The 12,300-nt window shown below is 46.1% G+C and overlaps 1 protein-coding gene across 7 annotated transcripts in view; it reads right to left on the reverse strand.

The window, feature by feature from the left end:
• VPS37C (VPS37C subunit of ESCRT-I) overlaps positions 1-9,412 on the reverse strand; it is a 36,000-nt gene extending 26,588 nt beyond the window's left edge. For 2 of the 7 annotated variants that reach the window (XM_072970052.1, XM_072970051.1), the window contains exon 1: positions 194-485. The gene's annotated coding sequence lies outside the window, so the exon portion shown is untranslated. The other 5 variants (XM_015248429.3, XM_072970055.1, XM_015248425.3 and 2 more) reach the window with 5 other exon arrangements.
• Between the last annotated feature and the right edge of the window lie 2,888 nt (positions 9,413-12,300).

Raw genomic sequence — 12,300 nt, forward strand, 5'->3', positions numbered from 1 at the left:
CTTACCGCTTACCCTCTCTTCTCCCGCCCTCCCACTGCGAGGGGCAGGGGCGCCGGCCCTCGGCGGGAGTCACGCGGCTCTCGCGCCCAATCACCAGCCTCTGCCAATCTGGGGCCGGCAGGAGGGGGCGCGCCGCGAGCGATTGCAGCGCCACCCCCATCCCCGTCCTCGCCCCTCCCTGGTCCCAGCTCACCTACCCCCGCTGCCGCCGCCGCTGCCACCGCCGCCGCGGGTTAAATCGCAGGCCGCGCCCACACTTCCGGGGCCCGCGTGGCCCGCCCCCTCCTGCCGGATGTGACCCCCTCCAACGTCCGGGCGCTGAGAGCTAGGCTCACGCTACTCGTTCCTCCACACGTTGGGCGCGCCGCGGGCTTCTTAGTCACCACGACGCCGCCCCGCCGCCCCCACAACACTCACACTCGCGGTCCCCCGGGACCTCACCCATGGGAAGGCCCACGAGACCCCTCCCGCGTGCGGTGCAGTCAGGCCCCGCCCCCGGGAGGGACCCCGCCCCCAGGAGGGACCCCGCCCATTGGGCGGAGCCCAGGCCGCCGTGGGCGAGTGCGCCTGCGCAGGCATCTGGCGTTTCTCCGGCCTGCGAGAGATTCTAACAGAACTTGGTCTCGGCTTTGTGGGGGCTGCTCAAAGCGGTCCAAAAGAGACCCGAAAAGAAATGAATGGAATCCCAGCACCGAGGGGACCCCCTAGATGGTCTGAGCTCTGACTGCGGAATCCCGACGCCAGGACTGGAGTGATCAGACTTAATTGTACCGTGGCAAACAGCAGTGCCTGTCCGTCTGGAACTAATTGACAGGCTCCTCAAAACAACTCTGAGTAGCTTCCCCTAAAAGTAACCTGTTTTCCCAGGCCCTAGGTTACATTTAGTCCATTCTGAGTGGGTAGTGTTTTAAAAAAATAACAGATGGCTTCATATATCCTCACTTGCCCAGAATCACGAGGCTGATGCCATGTGAAGCAAGACCATGATGCTCGCTGGCCCTCTCTTCTTTAGGCGCTCATACTGAACAACAGGCCTGGAGGTGCCCATTCCCTGTGTTATTTCTCAGCACCGTCTATAATTGCAGCTTTGTAAAAATTGGACCCCAGGAGGAGAGTTTCTTAGACCAAGGAAACTGTGCCACACAAATTCAAAACCTTATTAGATGTTAAGACCTTGGTTGCTGGTGACAGAAACCCAACTCAAAACAGCTTTTGCAAAATGGAAATTATTGGACCACATAACAGCAAAATCTTGGGGTGGTGATAGTGCCAGGAACAGCAATATTCAAGGCGTCGTTCTCCCTGTTTGACTCTGTTCTTTTTCTTTGCTGTTAAGACCCATTCCTTTCTATACAATGGAATAAAGACAGTCTCTTCAGCAAATGGTGTTGGGAAAACTGGACAGCAAGCATGTAAATCAAATGAAGCTAGAACACTCCCTTACACCATACACAAAAATAAACGCAAAGTGGATCAAAGACTTAAACATAAGACAAGATACAATAAACCTCCTAAAGAAAATATAGGCAAAACGTTATCTCACATATATCTCAAAAATGTTCTCCTAGGGCAGTCTACCCAAGCAATAGACATAAAAGCAAGAATAAACAAATGGGACCTAATTAAACTTACAAGCTTCTGCACAGCAAAGGAAACCATAAGTAAAACAAAAAGACAAGCTATGGAATGGGAGAAAACTTCTGCAAATGAAACTGACAAAGGCTTTATCTCCAGAATATATAAGCAGCTCATACGACTTAATAAGAAAAAAACAAACAACCCCATCCAAAAATGGGCAGAAGACCTAAACAAGCAATTCTCCAAGGAAGAAATACAAATGATCAATAGGCACATGAAAAAAATGCTCAATATCACTAATTATCAGAGAAACGCAAATCAAAACTACAATCAGGTATCACCTCACACCAGTCAGAATGGCCATCATTCAAAAGTCCACAAATGACAAATACTGGAGAGGCTGTGGTGAAAAGGGAACCCTCCTACACTGCTGGTGGGAATGCAGTTTGGTGCAGCCTCTGTGGAAAACAGTATGGAGATTCCTCAAAAGACTAGGAATAGACTTACCATAGGACCCAGGAATCCTGCTCCTGGGCATATATCCAGAAGGAATCCTACTTCAAAAAAGACATCTGCACCCCAGTGTTCACAGCAGCACTATTTACAATAGCCAAGACATGGAAACAGCCTAAATGTCCATCAACAGATGACCAGATAAAGAAGATTTGGTATATTTATACAATGGGATACTACTCAGCCATAAAAACCGACAACATAATGCCATTTGCAGCAACATGGATGCTCCTGGAGAATGTCATTCTAAGTGAAGTAAGCCAGAAAGAGAAAGAAAAATATCATATGAGATCGCTCATATGTGGAATCTAAAAAAAAAAAACATAAATACAAAACAGAAACAGACTCATAGACATAGAGTACCAACTTATGGTTGTCAAGGGGGCGGGGGGTGGAAAGGTACAGACTGGGATTTCAAAATGTAGAATAGATAAACAAGATTATACTGTATAGCACAGGGAAATACATACAAGATCTTGTGGTAGCTCACAGAGAAAAAAAAGTGACAATGAATATATGTATGTTCATGTATAACTAAAAAATTGTGCTCTACAGTGGAATTTGACACAACATTGTAAAATGACTATAACTCTATAAAATTGTTTAAAAAAAATAAAAAATAAAATATCAAAAAAAAGACCCTTTCCTTTCAGTAGATAGTCTCAAATTTTCTAATTCAAATTTTGGAAAGAATGTATCTGATTGGCTAAGATAATCATTGTTACCCCTATCCAGCAGAGTTTACTCTTCCTTGCCTCCACTGGGTCAGGTGATCACCTTTCTCCAATGAATAGTCACCCATTAGAGCACAGAAGGGATCAGTGAGGAAGGCAGTCTCTGCTACTGACCCTTTTGAGACACCTGTAGCTCATTTGAGAGATGCCATGGCTTCTTGCAAACATATCCTTTGAACATAATGTTAAAGTGGCTCCCATTGACAGCAGCTGCCAGAAAGCTGGGTTGAAACTGCTTGTAAGGGGTGAGGAGGGCCAGGGCAAACGACCTTAAACCCTTTTGTGCTATGTAATTTTTAATACCGTACATGTATTACTTTGGGGGTAAAAAAAAAATTAGAAAACACTGATAGATTAACTCAAGTTTATCTTCAGCAATCCTTTTACTTACTGGTACTGTGTTGGAATGTGGAATGTAGGTGTGATGGCTGGAGCTAGATTAGTCATCTTGAACCATGAGGCAACCATGAGACTGGAGGCCATACTGACCACACAATTAGGAGCTTGATCCCTGACACCATGGAGCCCTGTGACCCTGCTGGATGCCCACCTCCAGATTTTTTACAGGAGAGGGAAAAAAACCACCTTTGTAAACCACTGTTATTTGGGGTTTTCTATCACTCATCCTTTAGGTCTTAGACTCCAATTCTGGAAAGCCCCTCTTGTATCCCCAAGGCTGGTTAAGTACCCCCTTTATATTCATCAAACACCCCACACTTTTTCATTTCTTGGTATTTACAACGTTTTTCTGTAATAGACCATTCCCTCCCCCTAGATAGCAACTTCTGTAAGGACAGGCAAAGACTATATTATACACCATTTTACACAGATGCTAGAAACTCCTAACAAAATGACAATAATGACTTGTGAATGCGACAGATATGGTTATTCCACTGAGGGTGTTGAGAGGAAATGACAAACTGCTGCATACTCTCCGAATTAACTGGGTCATTGCCAAATCATCTTATGGTAGGGCGGGGGTGAGTGCTGGCCGTCCTGAATAACTAAAGACACAGAATCAGGGCAAAGAAGGGAGGGAGAAAAAGTGGCAGGAAATTCAAGTCATCTGAGGCTGGTGGCATTAGAACAGGGTGCTCTTCCTACCTCGTTTCTTTCTGTTTTCCACTTCTGGCTCTTTTCAGCTTCCCCTGGCTCTTGCCCCAGCCCTCTTTGGCCCTGGACCCCCATCACTTGCACCTATGTCCCCATATACCATGCCTTGATTATACCCAATGTCATTCATATTCAGAGTGTCCCTGATACATGCAAAAAAAGAGAAAGAGAAAGAAAAGGCAGCTCCTTACTCTTTTCTCTTGTTCATTCATTGCCCATATGTTCACTGAATACCCGTACTGCTAAGACCTATGGATACAAATTGAACACATCATCTCCAGCCTCAAGGAAATCACATCCTTGGTTGGGATGTTAGAATTCCAAGTCATCTCAGCCCTTTAGGTGATCTTGATCAGGAGTAAGAAACATTAAAGTAGAAATAGTCATGTTTCTACCCACTTCTAAAAAGTGTTTGCTCGTTTAGCTCCTTAGCTCCTGGATCTTGTGATGCTGCTGGCCTGGATGGACAAGTGATGCTAACAGAGGTAAGGAAGGCTAGACAGGTAGGTCAGAATGTGAGGTAACAAAGGCAAGATATTTAAGAAGCTGAGATATTGAGAGAGATTTAGGAACTATATTGGAAAAGCAGTTTTTAAAGGAAGTTTGGCCATGTGGTATGTATAATCCCCAATTCAGTCTCCAGGAGACCTTCAGTGAAGATTTTGGTGTTTTGTTTGTTTGTTTGTTTTCTGGAATTGCAATCTGATATGTCTGGATGGTTTCTCACTCCTGTTCCTTCTTCATCGCTTCCACACTGTGCCCAGCAGTTCAGCCTGCTCCATTAAAAAAGGTTTTATTTTGGGGGAGGATATGGTTCAGTGGTAGAGTACATGCTTAGTATGCATGAGGTCCTGGCTTCAATCCCCAGTACCTCATTAAAAAATAAGTAAATAAATAAATGTAATTACCTCCCTCCACCCCAAAAATAGAGGGATTCAGAAAGGTTTTGTGTCTCTGAGGAAGGGACTGGTGGCTACCTATAAAATCATCCATTCCATTTTTCCTTCAACATAGAATATATTTTGTTATATAGCAATGTGCTCAGTAGCTAAAAGACTGCATATCCCAACTTCTTTTACTGTTAGTTGTGACTGGGTGACTTTGTGAGATAAGCGGAAGTATTGAGAGGGATTTCTTGGAAGGCTACTTTAAAGGAGCTGATTCAGTTGGGAGATGAGTCTCTTCACCCTCCCCACCTTCTTCTCAACTGTTGTCTAGATGTCTGATGTGATGGCTGGAACTCCTGTAGCTGTATTGGACCCTGAGGCAACCTTGGAGATGGAAACCAGTCAAGCTCTGGATGGCCTAACTCCAGATTTCTTTAAGTTGGAGGAAAAAAAATCAAGTTTTATCTTGTTAAAGTTATGGTTCTTTTAGGTTTTGTGTAAGTGTAAAATGCTTCCAAACTTAAATCTGGTACTACTATGGTTAGTATGGTACAGCTTTATTATTGTTATTTTGGTGGTTTTGGTAAATGAATTTATATTTTAAATTTTTCTTTTCTTTATTACTTTATTAAAGTTATGTAAAACCACACATATACAGTCTCATATAAATGCAAAATTGTGACTGTAAACATGCTTTCTTATAGTTTGTGGATTTTTTTTCTTTTTTCTTTTCTTTCTTTTCTTTTTCTTTTTTGTTTGTTTGTTTGTTTGTTTTGCTTTGTTTCCCCACTTATCAACATCTTAGTATATGTCCTCTCATATAATCTCATCCAAATCCATATCTACAGGCCAAAAGAGGCTGAGGTGCAGGGTGGGGCAAACCAAAAAAGGACAAAGTATAGGCACACAAATGAGGTTGGTGGCCACTGTAACTTGTCATAAATATTCTGTAACAGGATCACACTTTCCCTGCCTTTCTATGTACCCACCACCCCCAGGTGTTCCATCACCATGGAATTTACTTTGGCCAGTGGAAAGCGAGTAAAGGTGATGTATCCCTTCCAAATGGAAGCCTTTAAAAAGCAGAGTCCAATTTGCCACACACACCCTTCCCCTGCATCCAGAGGGGGCCTCCATCAGCTTTCCTCTCCAAGTGACAGTGATGGTCTCCCTGCCCACCCCTGTCAGATGTGAGTGAGAAATAAACCTTAGTTGTGTTGAACCATTGAGATTTGGGGGTTTTATGTCTCCACAGTATGATTCAGCTTATCTTCACTGAAACAAGAGGATATAACAGGGACTGCTAATTGTCTTCTTCTTCCTTTGGTAATTAAAGCCCTAGTCTAAAGCCACCCAGCTGAAGTGTAGCCTCTCTTTCACCTAAAAATGCCACCTATGACTTCATTATAGCCAATGAGATGTGACTGGAAGTAATTGTATAATTTCTGGTTATGCCCTTTAAGGAAAGGGCATGTCTTGCTTCCCCTTCTCTATGTCCTGCTAGCTGGAAAGCAGATGTAATGACAGGAGCTGGAGCAGCCATATTAGACCGAGAGATGACTATCACATGTGGAAGATGGCAAAGCAACAAGAAAGAATGTGGGTCCCCATCACTGTGGACCAACCTGGACTATTATTATATGAAAGAGAAATGAAGTTGTATTATATTTAAGCCTCTGTTATTTAGGCTTTGGTTACAGCTGTTGAACCTGCAACATAATAATTAACCTGGATGTTCGCCTTGTTTTGAGCATTAGAATATAGTGGACAGAGACACGATCCACATACATGGACTTATGATTGTGTTAAGTGAGCTCCCTGCCCTCCGGAATATGTGGTCTAGGCTGAGTTTCAGAAAATCAAACAAAGGCAAAGCCACATGGCAAGGAAAGTTTCAAGGTGCTCTACGAACATTCGCAGGGGAAACCCAGATCAGTGGTTTTGGTGGGTTGCCTGAAGAAAGGGACCATCTTAGGTCAGCCTCCCCAGAAGTTGCCCAGGATGAGAGGTTTCATATATGTGATTTATTTCAAAGTTGCTCCCAGAGAAACCGGTGAGGAAGCAAGGGAAGCAGGACAGGGAAGGGGATGAAGCTGAGCCTGGGTGTGATTTCATGCAAGTCTTGGAGGGGGAGGCTCCCGCCTGCTCCCACAGGGAACTCTGGGATATAAGTTGTGCCTCAAAAGTGCCCCAACCCCAGGCTTTCACACTCCCACAAGCACCGACCCCTGAGCCTTCGGCTAAGAGCCACCCAGTGTCTCTAGGCTCTTGGAGTAGATCCTCCAAAGACAAGTCACAGGTGCCACTAGAAACAAAACCACAACCAAAGCAGGGAAAATGCAACCTCAGACACTAAGGTGTTCTGGGCCCACTCTGCTCTCTCCAGCATCATAGCAGGAATCCCACTAGGGGAAAGAGGCCTCCCCATCTCTAGAGGAAACCATTTCTGATGAAGCAGGAAGAGCTAGAAGCTGGAACACAGTGCATTTCACCCCAGCAGAGAGCATTTCACCCTTGCATTTAAATCTCCACGCCCCTGCAATACATACACATCCATGTGCATGCGCATGCGCACATACATGCGCAGGCGATGTTTTTAAAAGCAAGATGCAGGGACCAGTGTGATTGTTGGTAAAGTGCTCGGCCAAGATAGGCCAGGCTCCGTCTCTAGTTCACGCCCCCTTCGGTGTCACACTGCAGCTCCCCTACACTCTCATTTCCAATGACCTTGGCACGGGCTGCGATAAGTCTCCAGGAAGTCAGACAAACCTCCCCAAGCCCTCAGCCAGCTGGAAGTGGGAAGGAAAGGATGGCCTCTCCTCCAGGCAGCAGTCCTGAAGCAGTCCCCAGACCAGCTGGAGGTCAGACAGCTGCTGCTTGTTCCCGCTCAGGCCTGGAGGCCCACAAAGCAGCCCTTTCATCCCACAGCTGGACAGCCCTACACAGCGATCGCACAGCTGGCAAGAGGCTGACTTAGGATTCCAGCTTGTGGCTCCACCCTTCCTGATCTCCAGTCCCTGCTTTGCCACCAAATTCCCTTGGTCTACAGCAACCTTGGCCAAGTCCCTGCTGTCCTGAGCCTCAATTCCTCATCTGTAAAGCCAGCAATGGAACTAGAGGGTCCCCCAAGGCATTACAGGACACTGAGACAGCTCCTTCTTAACCCCTGCATCCCGGACAAGCTCCCCACATACAGCAAATGTCACAGGTATGAATTTGAGTCCAAAATACACGATTAACTTTGCCAACGAAAAATTGTCCCTTGCCGTCTGACATTAAAGAATGAAGTCACGAGCCACTGCAGTCGCGGACCTTCAGCTCACCTTGAAAGGAGTTCAGGGCTGAGATCAGGAATGAGGCACTCGGTGCTCTGGAGAAACTGATGGGAAAACTGGTGGAACAGTCCTTCAGAGAGCTGAGTATTTTCAGGAGGAGATTTTATGAGCCCAAATTCTTGCATCTTCTTATATCTAAAAAAGCACTAAAATCATTCATGGAGACGTCTGCTCTTCATGACTAGCAGTAAGCCTCTGCCAAAATGTGTGCGTGGCTGCACGTATCGCCTTCACTAAAATCATAGATATTCTGCCTCCCCTTTGACCTCTTCGGAATACTTCCGAGCTATCTGAGAGGCTGCCTCCCAAGCTATAGTCCGTATCTTACCCCAAATAAAATTTAACTCACAACTCTCGCATTGTGCTTTTTTTTTTTTTGAGTCATCAACTTTATACAAAACTCATATAGCAAACTGCACTTCAATAACAAATTTAAAATTTTAAATTAAAAACAAATAAATAAAAATAAAAAGCTGATTGAACACACACAAAAAAAGAACTCATATAGCACTTACCATGATTTTAAGCACCCTACGTGTATTAACTCATTCAGTTCTGTTATTATCCTTTATTTAAAGATGGGGGGTGTGAGGCACAGAGAGCGTAAGTAACTTGCCCAGGTCACACAGCTAGCAAGTGGCCTACCTAAGATTTCAACCCAGGCCCTCCGGCTCCAGCACATCTCTCATTTTCTAAGCCATGTCGCATACCCTTTTTTTTTTTTTCCAGTAGTTCGTCTTCTCTCCCCTCCAGGCCAGAGAGAATTTATCTCCTGTTCTTCCCCCTCCTCCATGGAATCCTGTGAGATTTCTAGACTATTGTGGTGTCAAAAGAAAAATGGAGGGGATGCCCACTGTGGTGTCACCATCATATCCATAGCTCTTCCACCCACCTGTCTCTGGGCAGGTCACAGAGGTGCCCCTCCCAAGGCCCAGGCTGGAGCGAGCACCAGTCCCTGGGGATGGTACCCGCTCCTCTCGAGGCCACGTGCTCGGCGATCAGACCTCAGCAGACATCCACCTCCAGCCAGAACTTCTGTCCCTTCCCGCAGATGTGACGAGAAGAGAACCAGCCTCCGTCATGCATGGATGCCCCAGAGAGAGCAACCCTCCCTTCCCATACCGGCACTTACTCCTCTACCTCCTCCTGTTAACTTCGCCTTTCAAACGCCGCCGCCTCAGAGGGAACTTTCTTCAGAGTAGTTCTAGAACACTGCTGAGCTATTAGCTACCACCCGCCTCCTAGCCTAGAATACTACCCTTTCATTTCCTACGGCTGTGAGAACAGGAAGGAAATTAACATTTCTGCATAACACACACACACACACACAACACACACACACACACACACCCCTGTCTGTGCAAAGTGCTAGGCAAACAGTTCGAATAACAATGGGAAATTAATCATGAAAGTTGTTATCAAATTAAAGTTAAATCTGCCTTCCTACCATTTAACCTTTGTCTCTGTTCTACTCTGAAAAGTCACCAGAGAGTAAGTCCAGTTCTCTGTTCTTGTGGAAAACTTTCAGAGATTTGAGGTTGGTCTTTACATCCCACAAGTCTTGATTCTCCAGAGTAAACACACTCCAAAGTGTCCGTCCTGACTCCCTCTTCCTGGTGAAATGGAGGGTTAGAAGCTAGGGCTTGTGACCTGCACTCAGGGTCCAAGCTCTCCCCCAATCTCGTTTCTTCAGCTTTTAGGTTTTGGGGTTTTATCCTTGTTTTTTTTAAATGTATTTCCTTTCTGTAACTTCTTTTATCTTTTGCATCCTTCTCACATTTTAGCCTCACTTTCCTTTTTTCTCCTCCGTTCTCTACAGTCTAACATCTGACTCACCTACTCAAAGCTCCCCATCGCCCACATGATAAATTCCACGCTCTTGAACGTGGTATTCAGCCACCCCCTCCACCCCGTCCCGTGACCTGGCCTTTGTTCTCCTGTGTATCATTAGTGCTGTCGTCCAGAGTTTCAAGTCTTCATCCTACACTCAGACTGGAGCACACTCCCTACCCTCTTAGCATTCAGTGTAGCCAGATGGCTGGTTTGGACCAATGAAATGCAAGAAGTAGTGACACCTGTCACTCCCAGAAAATGCTTTGATAGCTAGTGCATGAATAGGCACATGCCTTTCCCCCTGCTGTGGCAACCAGTGACATTGCAGATGGTGACACTTCCATCAGTCTGCATCCCTGGGTGAAGATGTCTCCAATCGGAGCCCCAGACAACTTGTAATGGACAGAGAGAACAAGAGAGGAAGGTTATCACTTTTTAAATGGGCGTTGCTTGTTAACTGCCCATACTGACTAATGTAACGTGTCCCTTACGCCTAAGCTTGCCAGGTGACATACAATCCCTGTAGTCCATTACGATGCCAGTGGTGTCCTCTTTGACAGACATCCCCTCCTCCCCTACACCCACTCAGCAAAGTCCTTTTATCCATGGAGACACAGTTCAGTTGCTACCTCCACCAGGAAGCCTTCCTAAATTTTTCCACCCAAGGCAGCATTAGGTGTCCCCTTCCCAGGATGCCGGGGGCAGGTCTCTGTTACAGTTTGGTCTCATTTTTCTCTCTGACTTTTTGTTTCTGGACTACAAGGCCCCTACTAGCCTATTCAGAAAAAGCTGGCTCCCAAGGCAACTGGCTTGTGGCAACAGATCATGAACTAGACTTTAGAGAACCTTCCTCCTCAGGCTGGCACCTGCGTTCTGGACACAGTCCACACACTGTCCCTGCCCTCCAGGGTCCATCTGTGCAACAGGCATTTTTCGGACTCGGCTTAGAGCACCTTGAAGAAATGTCACTGAAAGAATGAATATTTCCTGGTAGATGAGATCCTTTCTCAGTCCCCCCCCAACCCCCGCCCTCTCATCAACTCTGCATCGTTTCCTGGTCCCCCAAACCCAGGAGTAAGGAGCAGCTGGAATTTGCAATCAGATCTGGATTCAAACCTTGGCTCTATCACTCCCAGGACATGCATCCTTAAGGGAGATACTTAACCCCTTTCAACCTCAGTTTCCTCATCTGTAAATTTGGGAAACTCTCAAGTTCTGACAGATTCACAGACACAGAAAACAAACCTGTGGTTGTCAAAGGGGAAGCGGGGGAAGGGATAAATTAAGAGATTGGCAGCTACTACTATATATAAAATAAATAAATAGCAAGGTCTTACTGTATAGCATAGGGAACTACATTCAATATCTTATAATAACCTAAAATGAAAAAGAATATAGATATATAAAACTGAATCACTATGCTGCACCCCAGAAACTAACACATTATAAATCAACTATACTTCAATTTAAACACACACACACACACACGGAAATGTATTCAGTGTCTATGGGCTCCTCAAATGGGTCAGACTCTGTGTCTGGGAGACCAGAGTGGCCCGGCTCAAGCCCTCCTTGAGGGGGAGACATTTGAGATGACACTGAATCTTGAGAAGGAGCCAGCCATGCCAAGAGCTGGGAGGACATTCCAGACGGAGGAAACAGCCATTATAAAGGCCCAAGGTAACTACGCTCAGTTAATGGCTGCTTTCCCACTTCAATCTTCGTTCCACAGCTGGACACACTACTGTGTGTGGGGACATCCAGGCCACAAATCACACACCATGACCTCATCACATTCATTTTCGAGTTACCAGCAACAAGTCGTTACCCTCCTCCCCAGAATGGCAACCCCAGGGCTGCCTGCAACCTGAGGAACAGAGATCAGGGCTGTCCCAGAGCTAAGTCCACTTGGACCTGGGGCTGGGGGGATGAGCTGGTTATCACTGGGGACATTAAGTCCCAGGGAAACCACCAGGGACTCTGACCCTCTCAATGTGCCTGTCCTCCTGGGTGGAACCCCTCAGGGCACTGACAGGGTCAGGAGGAAAGCAAATACTCTTGTCTCATCTTCCCCTGTGTGATTAGGGGGCCGCCCGGCCCACACTGCTCTCTGGGCAAAGTCCCTTTCCTCCATTCCTTCTGGAAACGTGGCCATGGAGGCCAGTGCCAACACCTGACCCTGAGGCCTGGCGGCTGGAACTCCACTCACAGTCAGTTGGGACCCAAGAAATGCCCAGCCTTTCCCTGTGGAGCTGCCTGGTCTGCCCTTTTTCTCCAACCAGATTTATATAGCAAAGTGCCCATAGA

Source organism: Vicugna pacos, chromosome 10 (genome assembly GCF_048564905.1).
Source record: "Vicugna pacos chromosome 10, VicPac4, whole genome shotgun sequence".
NCBI classification, from domain to species: domain Eukaryota; kingdom Metazoa; phylum Chordata; class Mammalia; order Artiodactyla; family Camelidae; genus Vicugna; species Vicugna pacos.